The sequence below is a fragment of the Podarcis liolepis genome (genome assembly GCF_965112155.1).
Source record: "Podarcis liolepis genome assembly, chromosome: 8".
Lineage (NCBI taxonomy): Eukaryota > Metazoa > Chordata > Lepidosauria > Squamata > Lacertidae > Podarcis > Podarcis liolepis.
The window spans coordinates 73692346-73706539 of record NC_139560.1 but is presented as its reverse complement, the minus strand read 5'-3'; the positions used below and the strand labels follow the sequence as shown (position 1 = coordinate 73706539).

At 42.7% G+C, this 14194-nt stretch overlaps 1 protein-coding gene across 5 annotated transcripts in view; it reads right to left on the bottom strand.

Annotated features, from left to right (window-relative positions):
• The window catches only part of CDH12 (cadherin 12), a 601545-nt gene that overhangs the window by 276254 nt on the left and 311097 nt on the right, over positions 1-14194 (bottom strand). The window contains exon 1 of one of the 5 annotated variants that reach the window (XM_083519268.1): positions 2901-2948. The exons of the other annotated variants lie outside the window; for them this stretch is intronic. The gene's annotated coding sequence lies outside the window, so the exon portion shown is untranslated. Of the gene's footprint in view, positions 1-2900; positions 2949-14194 lie in introns of those variants that run through there. 5 annotated transcript variants of the gene reach the window in all.

The window sequence follows — 14194 nt, the reverse complement described above, 5'->3', positions numbered from 1 at the left end:
AGATATCCTAAATTAAAAAAAAAAAAATCACAGGGGTTGAGAGGTCGCCTTCCGTCCTGCTACACTGTTGTTCTGTGCTGTTGTTTTACTAAGATTGTCATTGATTCACTGTTTTTATTTTATTACTTTTAATATAATCAATTCTATTAATAATTACATTAACTGCCATATTTTCTGTTGTGCACCCTTCAATTATTCAGTGGAGGATGGGCTGTAAGTAGAAATACTTACTAAATAAATGCATAATAGTGAATTTTATTTAAAAGTTTCCTTTAAAATACTTTTTTGGCTGCCTTTCTCGAGCAATTTACACAAGAAAAAAGAAAGCAGCACAGAACACAATTGTCAGAGCTGACAACAATAAATAAAACAAGATAACTATAAACATTTATAAGGTCCTGCTCAGAAGAAACATCTGTAGGAATTATAAAGGGAATTAAAGATTTTTGATAAAGGTCAGCAATCCCTGTTTGGTACTCAGAAGCTTAAGATTCACGGTCTATTCCCCATTAGCCAGCTAGTTTAGGAATACAGATGGCTAGAAGTAAGCAAAAATAGGAAGTTGTAGCATTCTCTCCGACATTTCTCCATTGAAAATCGGGTTGCCACAGCCACTCTGGGCAGCTTCCAACATATATAAAAATATAACAAAACATTAAACATTAAAAAACCCATCCCTGTACAGGATTGCTTCCAAAAAAACTCAGGAGTCAAATAACTCCATACCCTCCAACATTTCTCCAATGAAAATAGGGATGTCCTAAAGAAAAGTGGGACATTCTGGGATCAAATCAGAAACTGGGATGGCTTTTCTAAATCAGATATGTCCCTGGAAAATAGGGACACTTGGAGGGTCTGTTGTAGCTGGGAGTGACAGGGACCAGGGCTGTACATCTTGGGGTGAATAAGAAGACCTATACAGTGGTACCTCGGGTTAAGTACTTAATGCGTTCTGGAGGTCCGTTCTTAACCTGAAACTGTTCTTAACCTGAAGCACCACTTTAGCTAATGGGGCCGCCCGCTGCTGCCGCGCCGCTGGAGCACCATTTCTGTTTTCATCCTGTAGCAAAGTTCTTAACCCGAGGTACTATTTCTGGGTTAGCGGAGTCTGTAACCTGAAGCGTATGTAACCCGAGGTACCACTGTAGAGTCACGGCTTCTACATAAAATTCCATCAGTGTGCTACAATTTCCAGAGTGGTTTAACAGTCAATGGAAGGGCAAATCGTGAAGCTGAGGCTCCAATACTTTGGCCACCTCATGAGAAGAGAAGACTCCCTGGAAAAGACCCTGATGTTGGGAAAGATGGAGGGCACAAGGAGAAGGGGATGACAGAGGACAAGATGGTTGGACGGTGTTCTCGAGGCTACCAGCATGAGTTTGACCAAGCTGTGGTGTGCAGTGGAGGACGGGGTGCCTGGCGTGCTCTGGTCCATGGGGTCATGAAGAGTCGGACACGACTAAACAACTAAGCAACAACAACCTCTTCCTAGTGAACTCTGGGAACTGTAGCTCTGCAAGGTGAACAGGGGGTCCTAACAACTCTCAGCACACTTAACCAACTACAGTTCCCAGGATTCTTTAGGGGAAGTCATAGCTGCTTAAAGCAGTGTCACAGCGGGGCAGTTTAAAGGTCATAGCAATTCACTGAATCACCATATCTGTTTCCTGCATGACCATCCCAGATGCCATCAATAAAGAAGCTTGCCAGGAAATATGAAGGGAAATCATATTATTTTGAAATAAACCAGAGAAGGAGGTTGAGGGAAGTCCGGGGGGGGGGGGGGGGATGGGGAAATTTTAGAATTGTGGATTATGTTATTTGTTATGATGTAATACTGGAAAAATGAAAATCTTAATAAAAATTATTTTTTTAAAAAAAAATGCTTGCCACAACTTTTCAGTGGGTATCCACTTTTGCAAAAACACTCTAGGTGCATATTTGCATGTAAGTACGCTCACAGACACAAGCCTCTAATGGAATTGTCCAAATTATGTCACAAATGAGTGTTTTACTATGTGTTCCGATTGAAAAGGACCTCATTGTGGCAGCTATAAGTTAACATATGCATGTCTAGGACAAAGTGCTAGTTTTGCCAGTTTGTTTAAAGCAAGCAAGCAAACAAACATACAAAACCCCTTTTGACATTTCGCTGGCATCCGAGATAAAGCCTGGAGGGACCCAATAGCAGCAAAAGGTACTTAACTACTTCTGTGGCTGGTGCTAGCAGATGTTGCGGGCAGAGCTTGTATTTGGGCTCTAGCACTAGGTGAAGAAATTGTACAGGGAAATGGGTACAATTGCAAACCCTGCAGCTGTTACTACCAAGCTGTTACACTGATTTTTCTTCACTCAGGAAAGTCTGTAAGCAGAAGATATGAAAGATGCACATGCATACACTGTGCAGTCTATGAATATATACACACACACACACACACACACACACACACACACACACACGTGGGAGCAACTGCCTGTATCTATATCATCTTTATCTACACACACTCACAGCAAATCTAGTTAGGTTATTATTTTTCCTGCGCAGTAGGCAACAGTACAAAAAATTATCACCAAACAAGTGCTAACTTTCTTTGTTAAGCATATCCTATTAGCATCCAATTAGACTACCAGATTCATAAACATGTATATGCTGTGAAACTGCAAAAACAAATGTGAAAGGCTGAGCCAAATATTGTGTGAGAGATGCAGAGACATGGATAGAATTTACTATTTTGTTATCTTTTGCATTTTTCTATTTTCCTTAAAAAAGCAAAGTAATATTAACAAACTGCATATCTGCCTTCAGATGAGATCCTTCCACTCTTAACTCCTGCACATTAATGTGTTCCTTCTTATTTTAAACAGGGGAGGCAGGGGGGGGGGAATCTCTGCAGGCTTACCTGTCTTAAACCAGCTTGTAAAAAATTCTGCCCATGCAGCCTTTGTACCTGAAAAAATAATGATCCTCTTTGCTATAAACATTCAACAGATTTGTAGCTCCAGTCTTAACATGAAAAAACCCTTTAATTATAAATGGTGTGCACAGATGTATAATTGATATCATAATACACTGTAGGCAAGGATTCATATCAGATGAGGGACAATGAGTAGCAGATTTTTAGCCTAGATGCTGGCTGGCTCTCTGCACTCCGAGGCCAAAGCGTTCAATCACCAGACCGCACCTTTTCCTTCATGGACCAATAGTTTTGCGAGAGTTTGCAACTATTGCAAATGACTCTGACACAGAACAATTTGGGGTGAGTGATAAGAGCTGTGCTGAAAGTTAAGAGCAAAGTGATTATCACAGCTGAACTTCTGGGTGTTGTGAGGATGGGGCAGGCCATCACCACCCCTCATTATTTAGGTGCAACTTACTTTGCGTAAACAATAGGTGAGCTGCAGAAATGGAACTAGTAAAGTTTCTTTCTTCTTGCTGTGGGATCACATTCACCCAGTGCTATACCAGCTGCACTTGTTCCCAGTGGAGTACAAGATCAGGTTTAAGGTGCTGGTTTCAACCTTCAAAGCCCTATACAACCTACGACCCTTGTAGCTATGGGACTGCCTCCTCTGGTATGCCCCATGGAGGACCTTATGGTCTGCAAACAATAACACTTTGAAGATCCCCGGTCCCAGGGAAATTAGACTGGCCTCAACCAGAGCCAGGGCCTTTTCAGCCGTGGCCCCGGCCTGGTGGAATGCTCTCCCACAAGACACTAGGGCCCTGCGGGATTTGACAATCTTTCCACAGGGCCTGCAAGACGGAGCTGTTCTGCCAGGCCTTCGGCCAGGGTACAGTCTGATCTAATTTCCTTTATATAAGAACAAGCATGAAGGAGGCCTCCCAGCCTGTTAACAGATCCTTATATAATCAGTGAAAACAGTTGGTCCTGACAAGTATTAACCGTTCTCAATCTTAACTTGATAACTGCCATTTGTCCAGATTTTAATTTGTCTGGATTAATTTTAAGATGTATTTTAATTAATTGATGCCTGTTTTTATGTATACTGTGTTATTTATATGATGTTAGCTGCTCTGAGGCCGGCTCCAGCCGGGGCGGGCGGGGTACAAATAAAATTTATTTTTATTACAGTGCCCCGCAAGACGAATGCCTCGCAAGATGAAAAACTCGCTAGACGAAAGGGTTTTGCAGTTTTTGAGCTGCTTCGCAAGATGAATTTCCCTATGGGCTTGCTTCGCAAGACGAAAACGTCTTGCGTTTTTTGCAAGTTTGTTTCCTTTCTCTTAACACCGTTAATACAGTTGCGACTTGACTTCGAGGAGCAACTCATAGAACGCGGTGTGGTAGCCTTTTTTGAGGTTTTTGGTGATTTTTGAAGCTTTTCCAAAACTTTTCCGTCACCGTGCTTCGCAAGACAAAAAATTCGCTAGACGAAAAAACTCGTGGAATGAATTAATTTCGTCTTGCAAGGCACCACTGTATTATTATTTAGCTAAGTAATGCTGAGGGACGTGAGTGGCGCTGTGGGTTAAACCACAGAGCCTGGGTCTTGCTGATAATAAGGTTGGCGGTTCAAATCCCCGCGATGGGGTGAGCTCCCGTTGTTTGGTCCCAGCTCCTGCCAACCTAGCAGTTTGAAAGCATGTCAAAGTGCAAGTAGATAAATAGGTACCGCTCTGGCAGGAAGGTAAATGGTGTTTCCATGTGCTGCTCTGGTTCTCCAGAAGCGGCTTAGTCATGCTGGCCACATAACCCGGGAAAACTTTCTGCGGACAAACACTGGCTCCCTCGCTATAGAGCGAGATGAGCGCCACAACCCCAGAGTCGTCTGCGACTGGACCTAATGGTCAGGGGTACCTTTACCTTTAAGTAATGCTGAGTCCTTATCCTACACACATTTATCTGGAAGTAAGTCCAAGCACAACCCCATAGGGTTTACTTCTGATAAAACATGTATAGATTGCACTATTGATGTCGATGTCTTAGTGTTCTATTCTGCTAAGGTTGGCAAAAGAAAGGGAAGCCAAGGAACTTTAACACAGAACAAAACTAAGAGTAACTGGTTTATAAAACCATGCCTTCATATAACTTTAGCACATAATAATAGAGATTTACAGTATCCAGCAGTTACTCTGAGTATTGTATCAACAGTCACTGGCAGTAACCAAACACTGCGAACGATCGTATTGTAATAGATCTGCGGTGCTAAACGTTTAGGTTTAGTAAATATTAGGATTAAATTAGAACTTGCATGTTATAACTAGGATATGCAATAAGGGAGTATCAAAGTGTATTAGAAAGGAGGTTATGCAAAGAGTTTGAGGTATTTAAGTAGTGTTTATGTGTAAAGACTGTCAGACTTTGAGAATATAATCAAGTCCCATGCATTTTGGAATGTGTGTACCTACTTCTGAGCATCAGTAATTAGCATGTGAAGAGTTAATTAACCTATGTAAATGTCCTAAGTGTTAACCAGTCCTTAATCCTAGTCAATCAACAAGTGTTGATGAACTCAGGGAAGCTCCTTTGTTAGGTGACACCTGGGAGGGATTAACCATTAGTACTTCAGAGCATCAAAAGAAATGGCCATTAGAACACAGGTGGCACTGTGGTCTAAACTACAGAGCCTCGGGCTTGCAATCAGAAGGTCGGCGGTTTGAATCCCCACGACGGGGTGAGCTCCCATTGCTCGGTCCCTGCTCCTGCCAACCTAGCAGTTCTGCCAACCTAGCAGTCCTGCCAACCTAGCATGTCAAAGTACAAGTCGATAAATAGGTACCACTCCGGCGGGAAGGTCAACAGCGTTTCCATGTGTGCTCTGGTTTGCCAGAAGCGGCTTAGTCATGCTGGCCACATGACCCGGAAGCTGTACACCGGCTCCCTCAGCCAATAAAGCAAGATGATCACCACAACCCCAGAGTCGTCCGCGACTGGACCTAACGGTCAGGGGTCCCTTTACCTTTTACTTCAGAGCATCAAAAGAAATGGCCATTAGAATGCAACTAAATAAAGGAGGCATATTGTTTACGAGCAGCAAAATAAGGAGATATCGGGAACAAACCCTTCTTGCGATAACCATACTGTAAGATCTGGACTCCTTCCCATGAATAAACCATATTTCTTTAAGCTATGACAGTCTCTGCCATATCTTCGATTCTCCAAAGGAGCACAGGTGCTGGGTGAGTGCCTGGAACCCCATGGCCTCTTGCCACCGCTTGGCGGGGGGGGGGCACCCAACTTTTGTAACAATATGAAGGAAAGAGGTTTTTCAAACAGCACACAAGGAATGTAAATGTAAAGCACAAACATTGTAGGTATCATTGGAAGTGGGTTGCATATTTCAAGTAAAATTCTTTCGTTGTGCATACTAGTCTCCTTCTTACATTAATAATAAAGTTTGCTGCAGCAAATATTTGCAAATATGCCCCTAAATGTGTATATAAAATGATAAGGCTGGAGCTCAACCAGTGTTGTGTATCCTCTAACAATTGAATAAATATCTACTGTTCTATTAGCTAGCTCTCTCTGTGAGTGTGTGTGAGTGTGTGCTTTAGAAGTCTGTTGAAAGTAATAGAAAGTAATATAAATCATATAAGCAAAAAAAAAAAAAAAAGAGAGAGATGATATTGGTACAGTTATTGATGTAAAGAACTAAAAAAATATGGGCACCTTAAAAAATTACACCAAGGCACGACAGATTGTCAGATTTCCATCAATGAATTTTGAATTATTCTGCCTATATATAATTATATGGATAGCAATTCCAGCAGTCCTGAAAAATCTATAGACCCATTTCTTGCCTACCAATAAAGGATATACTATTGAGCAAGGGAGCAATCTATATCCCACTGAAGTGATTTGCCAACCTGTCATTGGTATAATGGAGTTGAATTGTATGCCATATTAATAACTGCAAACATTAACAACCATCTCACAAAACAATTTAATACTATAAACTGATCAAAATGGATGTCATAAATGACCAGGAATGGAGGAACCAATAATGATATTGACCATGATCACTGCAAAAGCATGCTCCATAAGTAGAAAATAATACTTAAGAGTGAACTGGCTACAAGTAACCCATTGATTCAGGCTGCAATCATAACCCCATTTACCTGGGCATAAGTCCCACTGAATTCAGTGTAACTTAAGTAAGTTATTTATCTAATTTGAAGATTGGTATATGTGAGAGATGAGCAGAAGAACCCAGCCAGAATGGAGATCCAGAGGCAGAACAAGTCATGGATGAAAACACAAGGGAAGAGGGGTTATGGTTGACCAAGCCATTGGAAGATGAACATGGGTTAGATACTGAGAGTGAGCAGCAAGTGGTAGGAGTTACTGGATCTGGCATACAAGGCAAGAGGTACTTTTTAAACGAAAATAGTGTATAAAGAAGCATGGTGTGTTTGGGTAAGAAGAAGCTGAATAGCTAGGAAGGGAAATGGCATGACTAGTACTATAATGTAGCTGAAGCTACAGCTGGTTAGGACCAAGGGTAGAGGCTGAGGTGTGAGCAAAGAGAGTCTGTTACAACTGCATCCAACCTGAAACAAGAAGATGAGCAGTAACAACCACAGCTGTGGGTGACAATGTATCTCAAAGGGAAACTGGAACTCGCAGCTCTGAAGGACCAAAAACAAGATAGGCAAAGCATAAGTGGTGTAATGTTAAGTTAACCCATCCCAGCTACTGGGTTGATCTTATCTTTCGGTTCACTGAATAAACCTGAGAGTTGTTGAGACGCATTCCTCTTCTATGTTGATTTGTTTTGAGGGACCATGGAGAAGGATACAGAGCCATGTGACCACAGTCAGATAAATAATGGTGTACCTGCACCAGGGCCTATGTCTGTAAGGGGTGCCAGACTGACTTTCTTCTTCCTTCCTTCCTTTCCCTAGCCCTACAAGAAGGAAAGTTATACAGGAAAATGTGCAAGCACCCTTCAAGGCAATTTCGGTGACATAAGCCCATACTCTCCAAGTGTTCCTATTTTCCAGGGACAGTCCAGAATTATGAAAGCCATCCCAGCTTCTGATTTGATCCCAGAATGTCTGCAGAACAAGTTACCTCACCCACAATCAGTAATCTCACTTGCACAGGGTTCCCATCTGGAGATGAATGCATAAAAGAAGTACAAGTCCTAGGAACATTTTGGCCAAGAGGAGTAACAGCATGCTCTTGAAGGAAGCAAAAATAATTTATGAAAGGCTTGCGGAATTTCACAGGAAGGTTTTCACACTCCTAAAAATGTACCGTGCAATCCTCTGCATGCTTGCTTGAGAGTAAGACCCATCAAACTAGCCAAATTAAACTCAGTCAAACCTGCTTCTGATTAAACATATATAAGGTTGTGCTGGTTTGGTTACTTAAGCTCAGCTTGTCGATCTGTTTTACTCTTCACCTTAAGCTCAAGGTATGATTCGCTTCCTGGAAGCGACATGTTGTCCACCATCAAATTTCTGTTCCATAATTCAGAATAAATAAGCTATCAGGCTGAAAAATTAGAGCAATTAGATGCTTCAGCAGCAGAACCCAGAAAATTGCTGCAAGCATTGTGAGAGAAATCCTATTACCTCACAAGCTAGCGAACAACAAGGATCAGGCAGCAAAAATAATTACTCTAGAATGATTGCATAATAATAAATTATGGATAGATTTGCCTTATGAACATAGGACTCAGAATTGTATACAAGGGCAAAGCTAGCATCAGTAATGTTAGAATAAGATTGCATCAGATATGGATACATCGTTACCAATGAAATAAAACTAAATAGAAAGCAGAACACTTGGTTGGTTTATAGAATCAATATATGCATTTTGGATTCTATATATGTAGGTATATTTGATTATCTAGTTTCAGAAGCATATATTGTGGATTTATTGTACTTTTTTAATGAAAGTGAAACTAGTTTTGAAAGGAATATGCTGGGGGGCTTTTGATTTGGCTTTGTCAATTTGGCCTCATAGAGTAAGGTGCAAAATGCACCACCTAGCGACCACCTAGCTTTAGTGAAACCTTTGTATCTTCTTGATGCTGAACCTACCAAAATGAAGAACACATCTGTGTTTTGGTAGCCCTTTTCTGCTTCATAAACCATGGTTTGTGAAACTGGGAATAAATACTGAAGTGGAACACGCTTTCTATCCCTCACATCATTTCCTGACTTTTCCCCCCTGGCATTGTCTGAGTTCCCTGGTTTAGACATAATGTAAAACAAGACATAATAGGTATGAACCATCAAAGCATGGATGAAGCACCAAAGCTAGCATAGAAGTGGTGAAGAAGGGTGAGGGAGCTCAGAAATGGAACTCATTCCTGACTTCATATTGTTCCCTGCAGGCACCTAGCTCTTCCATCTCTTGATTGTGCGGGGAAGTTTCATGCCATAGAAATGTGCAGCCTTTCTTTCAAGAAGAGGATAAATTCACTAGTTTCCACCTCCTGCTTGCTTGCTTGACTAGCCAAGGTTAAAAGTGCTAATGTGTGCAATGTTGCGCTTAGATAGAGAATTGCTTCACATGTAGCTTTTACTTTCTCTTGGTTTGTTGACAAACTCTGTGGCATGCTGCCTTTTTTTTTCTTTCTTTACGAATGACTTGAAGCTGAAAATTATTGTAGACATAATTGTTTTTGAAGAATCATTTGGAAAACATGCCCACCGAATCCATCTAAACTTCAATAAGAACAAGTGTTTCCTTCCCAGTGGCCTGAGAAACACTTTGCCCTAGTGTAAACTTGGGATCTTACACTTGTAGTGTTTTAATATTTTCTTCTCCTTTTTATCTTCCTGCTCCAATCTGAACAAATTCAGAGGTGTGATGTGTGCAGATCGCTAGCTAGCTAGACAGTGGTGGCTCTGGGCCATTGGGACTGGTAGGCTGGAAGGAAGAGGGACCAACAATATTTATTTTACTTATTTATTAAATTGTTATACTGCCCTTCAAGGGACGCGTGTGGCACTGTGGGTTAAACCACAGAGCCTAGGACTTGCCAATCAGAAGGTCAGCAGTTCGAATCCCTGCGATGGGGTGAGCTCCCGTTGTTTGGTCCCAGCTCCTGCCAACCTAGCAGTTTGAAAGCACATCAAAGTGCAAGTACATAAATAGGTACCACTCTGGCGGGAAGGTAAATGGTGTTTCCGTGCGCTGCTCTGGTTCGCCAGAAGTGGCGTAGTCATGCTGGCCACATGACCCGGAAGCTGTACGCCGGCTCCCTCGGGCAATAAAGCGAGATGAGCACTGCAACCCCAGAGTCGCTCACAAATGGACCTAATGGTCAGGGGTCCCTTTACCTTTTTATACTGCCCTTCAATTGAGTATGACAGGATCGTTTACCATTTAAAAACAACAGTGCATAACATTATAACAAAAACAATACCACACAGTTTAAAATGCCATAGATAGTTTAATTAGCCAAAGAGCCACCTCCCGATTGGTTCCAAGTAAGAAGGCAGGTGGGTGGAGGCTGGCTGAAAGAGGATAGGTTGGTGGGTTTGTGCCCCCATTCACCCTGTTGGACTAGCTTCCCCTCAATATAAATCATATTGATATATAAAATATGTAAAAGCCCTGCACTTCATCAGCCAAAGCTCAGCTAGGTTTCAGGGTATTCCAAATGTGAGGCATGGATCACATTGAAACTATACATTTAAAGCATTCTTATTCACTTCGACAATCATGGAGAATCCCAGGAACTGTAACTGACCTTGCACTGATCAAATCCCTAGAACTAGGTATCTGTTAGTGTTGACTTAGGTTTCTGAAATCCTAACCTAGGAATTTTAGGCTAGAGGCCTCATTTGTCCCCTTTCAATTCAGTGTTCTGTTGGCCTCACAGGGCACAGAAGCATGTAACTCTTTTAATAGTGAAAGGCATTTCCATTCAGCACTGTGTTAGGCTGAAGGCAAGTTCATGCATCCATGCATATCTCTTGAATTCCCTGGACACAATGACTGGCAGCTGAATAGGTGAACCAGTTCTACTGAAACATTAGGAGTGGTGTTGGCAATAAACTCTATTTGTGGCATTGTTGTATCTGTGGTGATATTGGCCGGGCTAGCCATTACTTCATGCTACAGCCACTGAATGGCACACCAATAAACTCTCTCTCTCTCTCTCTCTCTCTCTCTCTCTCTCTCTCTGTGTGTGTGTGTGTGTGTGGTTCACTCTCTTAATTATGAGTGCTTAATTGAGCCAAGATACAACACTCACTGCAGTCACTAGAAATTAAATACCAGTGCACAGAAATGGGTGCACATAACACATAGCCAGGCACAGGACAGCACTGTTAAGGTTTGAGTGCACACTGCAGTTTCACCACCCAAAGTGACAACCTGGTATCATAGCGGTTCTATTCAGAAGGTTCTATTCAATGTTAGTCCTACCTTGAACAGTCCCATGAAAATTAATTAACCTGACTACCTTAGGTCCATTGATTCCAGTGGGCTAACTCTGAGTAGGACACAGATGCAACCCACAATTCTTGTTTCACCTTACATCATTGCAAAGCAGCACAGATCATACGGGAGAAGATGGTAATTGTATGGGCTGGATTTTTTTATTTTTCTGCAATAGGGACATGAAGCTGGGAGTTTCTTTCCTCAAGACTGGAGCACAAATTGCACTCACCACCAGGTGCTGCTTCATGTCTGCCATCATCTGTTCACGCAAACACATATGCACATATTCTCTCAGCTGGCACATACGTAATGAGAGACATGGCATGCCACAGAGAGATTGCATTTCGCACTAGCACTTGTACTATTTTGTTGCAACTAGAGATATCAAGCAACCAGGACCGTCTTACCCATAAGCGCTAGGGGTGCAGGGCTGAGAGCCAGGCTGAGAGTCCGGGGCCGAGATTTAGAGTACAGGGATTGAACAGAGCCAGGCCAGCCGAAAGCCATTGCCGAGTGGAGCAGAGCCTGTCGGAGCACCGCAGGATTTTCTGCTGCGGGCACTGAGGCAGCCGGGTGGCTCCGCCCTCCTGTGGGGCTCAGATAGGCAGGCCACCGAGAGGCCCGCCCAGCGCACACACACGGCTCACACAAGGCTGCCACCTCGGGCTCAACTGTTGTGGACTCTGCTTTATCGCTGACCCCCCCCCCAAGGCACCCGGCCCCAGCCTTGCTGCTGCCGCCGCCTCGGTATCCTCTGTTGCTACTGAGGCAGCCGGCCACCTCTTACCTCGGGCTGGTTTTTTGCGCTGGGCTCCTCTGCTAAAAAAAAGGTTGATAATTCTGGGCAACCTGGCGGGGGGGGGGCACCAGGCGGATTTGTGCACCTCGGCGCTGCATATGCTTAAGACAGCCCTGCAAGCAATATGGAGGTTGTTACAGAATGAATGAAAAGTTAGGCAAGCAGCACTTAAGTTGGACCAGCAGCATAATTAAAGTCATGAACAGAGAGATTGAATTCCTGTATATACCTTCATGTGGAGGCTAAGGCAGTGATAGTACTTTAAGAGTGGTACTTAAACGGGCTCGTAAGAGGATCAGTTTCAAGATCTGCTCTTGGATAACTTGATTAAGTTATGAGTTAGCTTAGGAGAAAGACGTCTGCATGTCTGGAGTTCTCACACTGGTGTGCATACTTAATGCATTTCATTAACCAATTCAGATCAAGGTCATTCGGTACAAACTAGAACTTTCTTGCATTTGTTGTCCATAAGCTTTATTCTTAGTCTTTTCCGAGCAAAATGAAAATAAGAGTCAGAGTGCTTGGCATGGTACATAAAGGCTCAGTGACGATGAACATCACAGTAACAGCGGATTCACTAAATGACCTCCACATTCACAGTACTTTCTGATTCAAGTTTTGGCAATAAAAATGTATTGGTCTAAATCTGTTTAAAGTACTAGCCACCAGCCCACCTTGTGACTAGGAATTTGATAAATGAATTACGTCTTGTACAGAGAAGTATTTTTCCCCCACCCCAGCTGCCTGAGCCTTCTGCCAATCAATCCACTTGACAGCAGATCAGTTTAGTTTTTACTTGCCAAGATCTGTTGAGGGATTTTTAGCCATGTGAAAAGATGAAAGCATATGCCCATTTACCAGGCTGTTATCTTCCTGTATGATGCAAGTGTGGTCTATCTTGTTCAACTAGACATTTCCAAAATCTATAAAAATGACTTGCCTAAAAACTAGCGTACTTTGCCTCAGGCACAACCCAACTTTCTTAGCTGGAAAAGGACATTTATATAACAGCTCCAGAAGAAGGGAAGCATTTGTCCCTACAAGAAAACAGTATACAGTCTCTAGGGAGAAAGCAAGGAAGTGGGGAGAAATCCTTCACAGTATCTATTTTACTCTTAAAAATGCAACTTTACTGCATAATAATAATAATAATAATAATAATAATAATAATAATAATTTATGATTTGTACCCTGCCCATCTGGCTGGGTTTCCCCAGCCACTCTGGGCGGCTTCCAACAAAGATTAAAAATACATTAAACTGTCACACATTAAAAACTTCCCTAACCAGGGCTGCCTTCAGGTGTCTTCTAAATGTCAGGTAGTTTTTTATCTTTTTGACACCTGATGGGAGGGCATTCCACAGGGCAGGCACCACTACCAAGAAGGCCCTCTGCCTGGTTCCTTGTAGCTTTGCTTCTTGCAGTGAGGGAACCGCCAGAAGGCCCTCAGCGCTAGATCTCAGTGTCCAGGCTGAACAATGAGGGTGGAGACGCTCCTTCAGGTATACCGGACCGAGGCTGTTTAGGGCTTTAAAGGTCAGCACCAACACTTTGAATTGTGCTCGGAAACGTACTGAGTAAAACTTAAGCACAAAGAAAGCTGACTTAAATTGAATTAGACCATTGGTCCTTGTACCTCAATACTTCCTTCTCCTCCCGGCATCAATTATCCATGATTTCAGGCTATAACCAGAGATTCCTGGGATTGGAGCTGGTGCAAAGCTTCTCCTCTGTGAACCATTGCCCTACCTCCAATCCTTTGTTATCCCTTTCAAATGCATTGTCATTGTAAAGTCATAGGAAGGGCTCGGTGATAAGGTCATTTACCTACCAAAATTCCCAGCTTCAATCCTGGCATCTCCAGATAGGACTAAGTCCTTTCTGAAACCCTGGAGAGCTGTTGCCAGTCACTGTAGAAACAGTATTCACATAGCTGTTCTTAAGGACTCTCAAGGACTTCTGCTCTTAAGGACTGCTGCTGTTGCTGCCCAGGAGGACTGCCTGCCTCCTTCCACCTGGCTTGGGG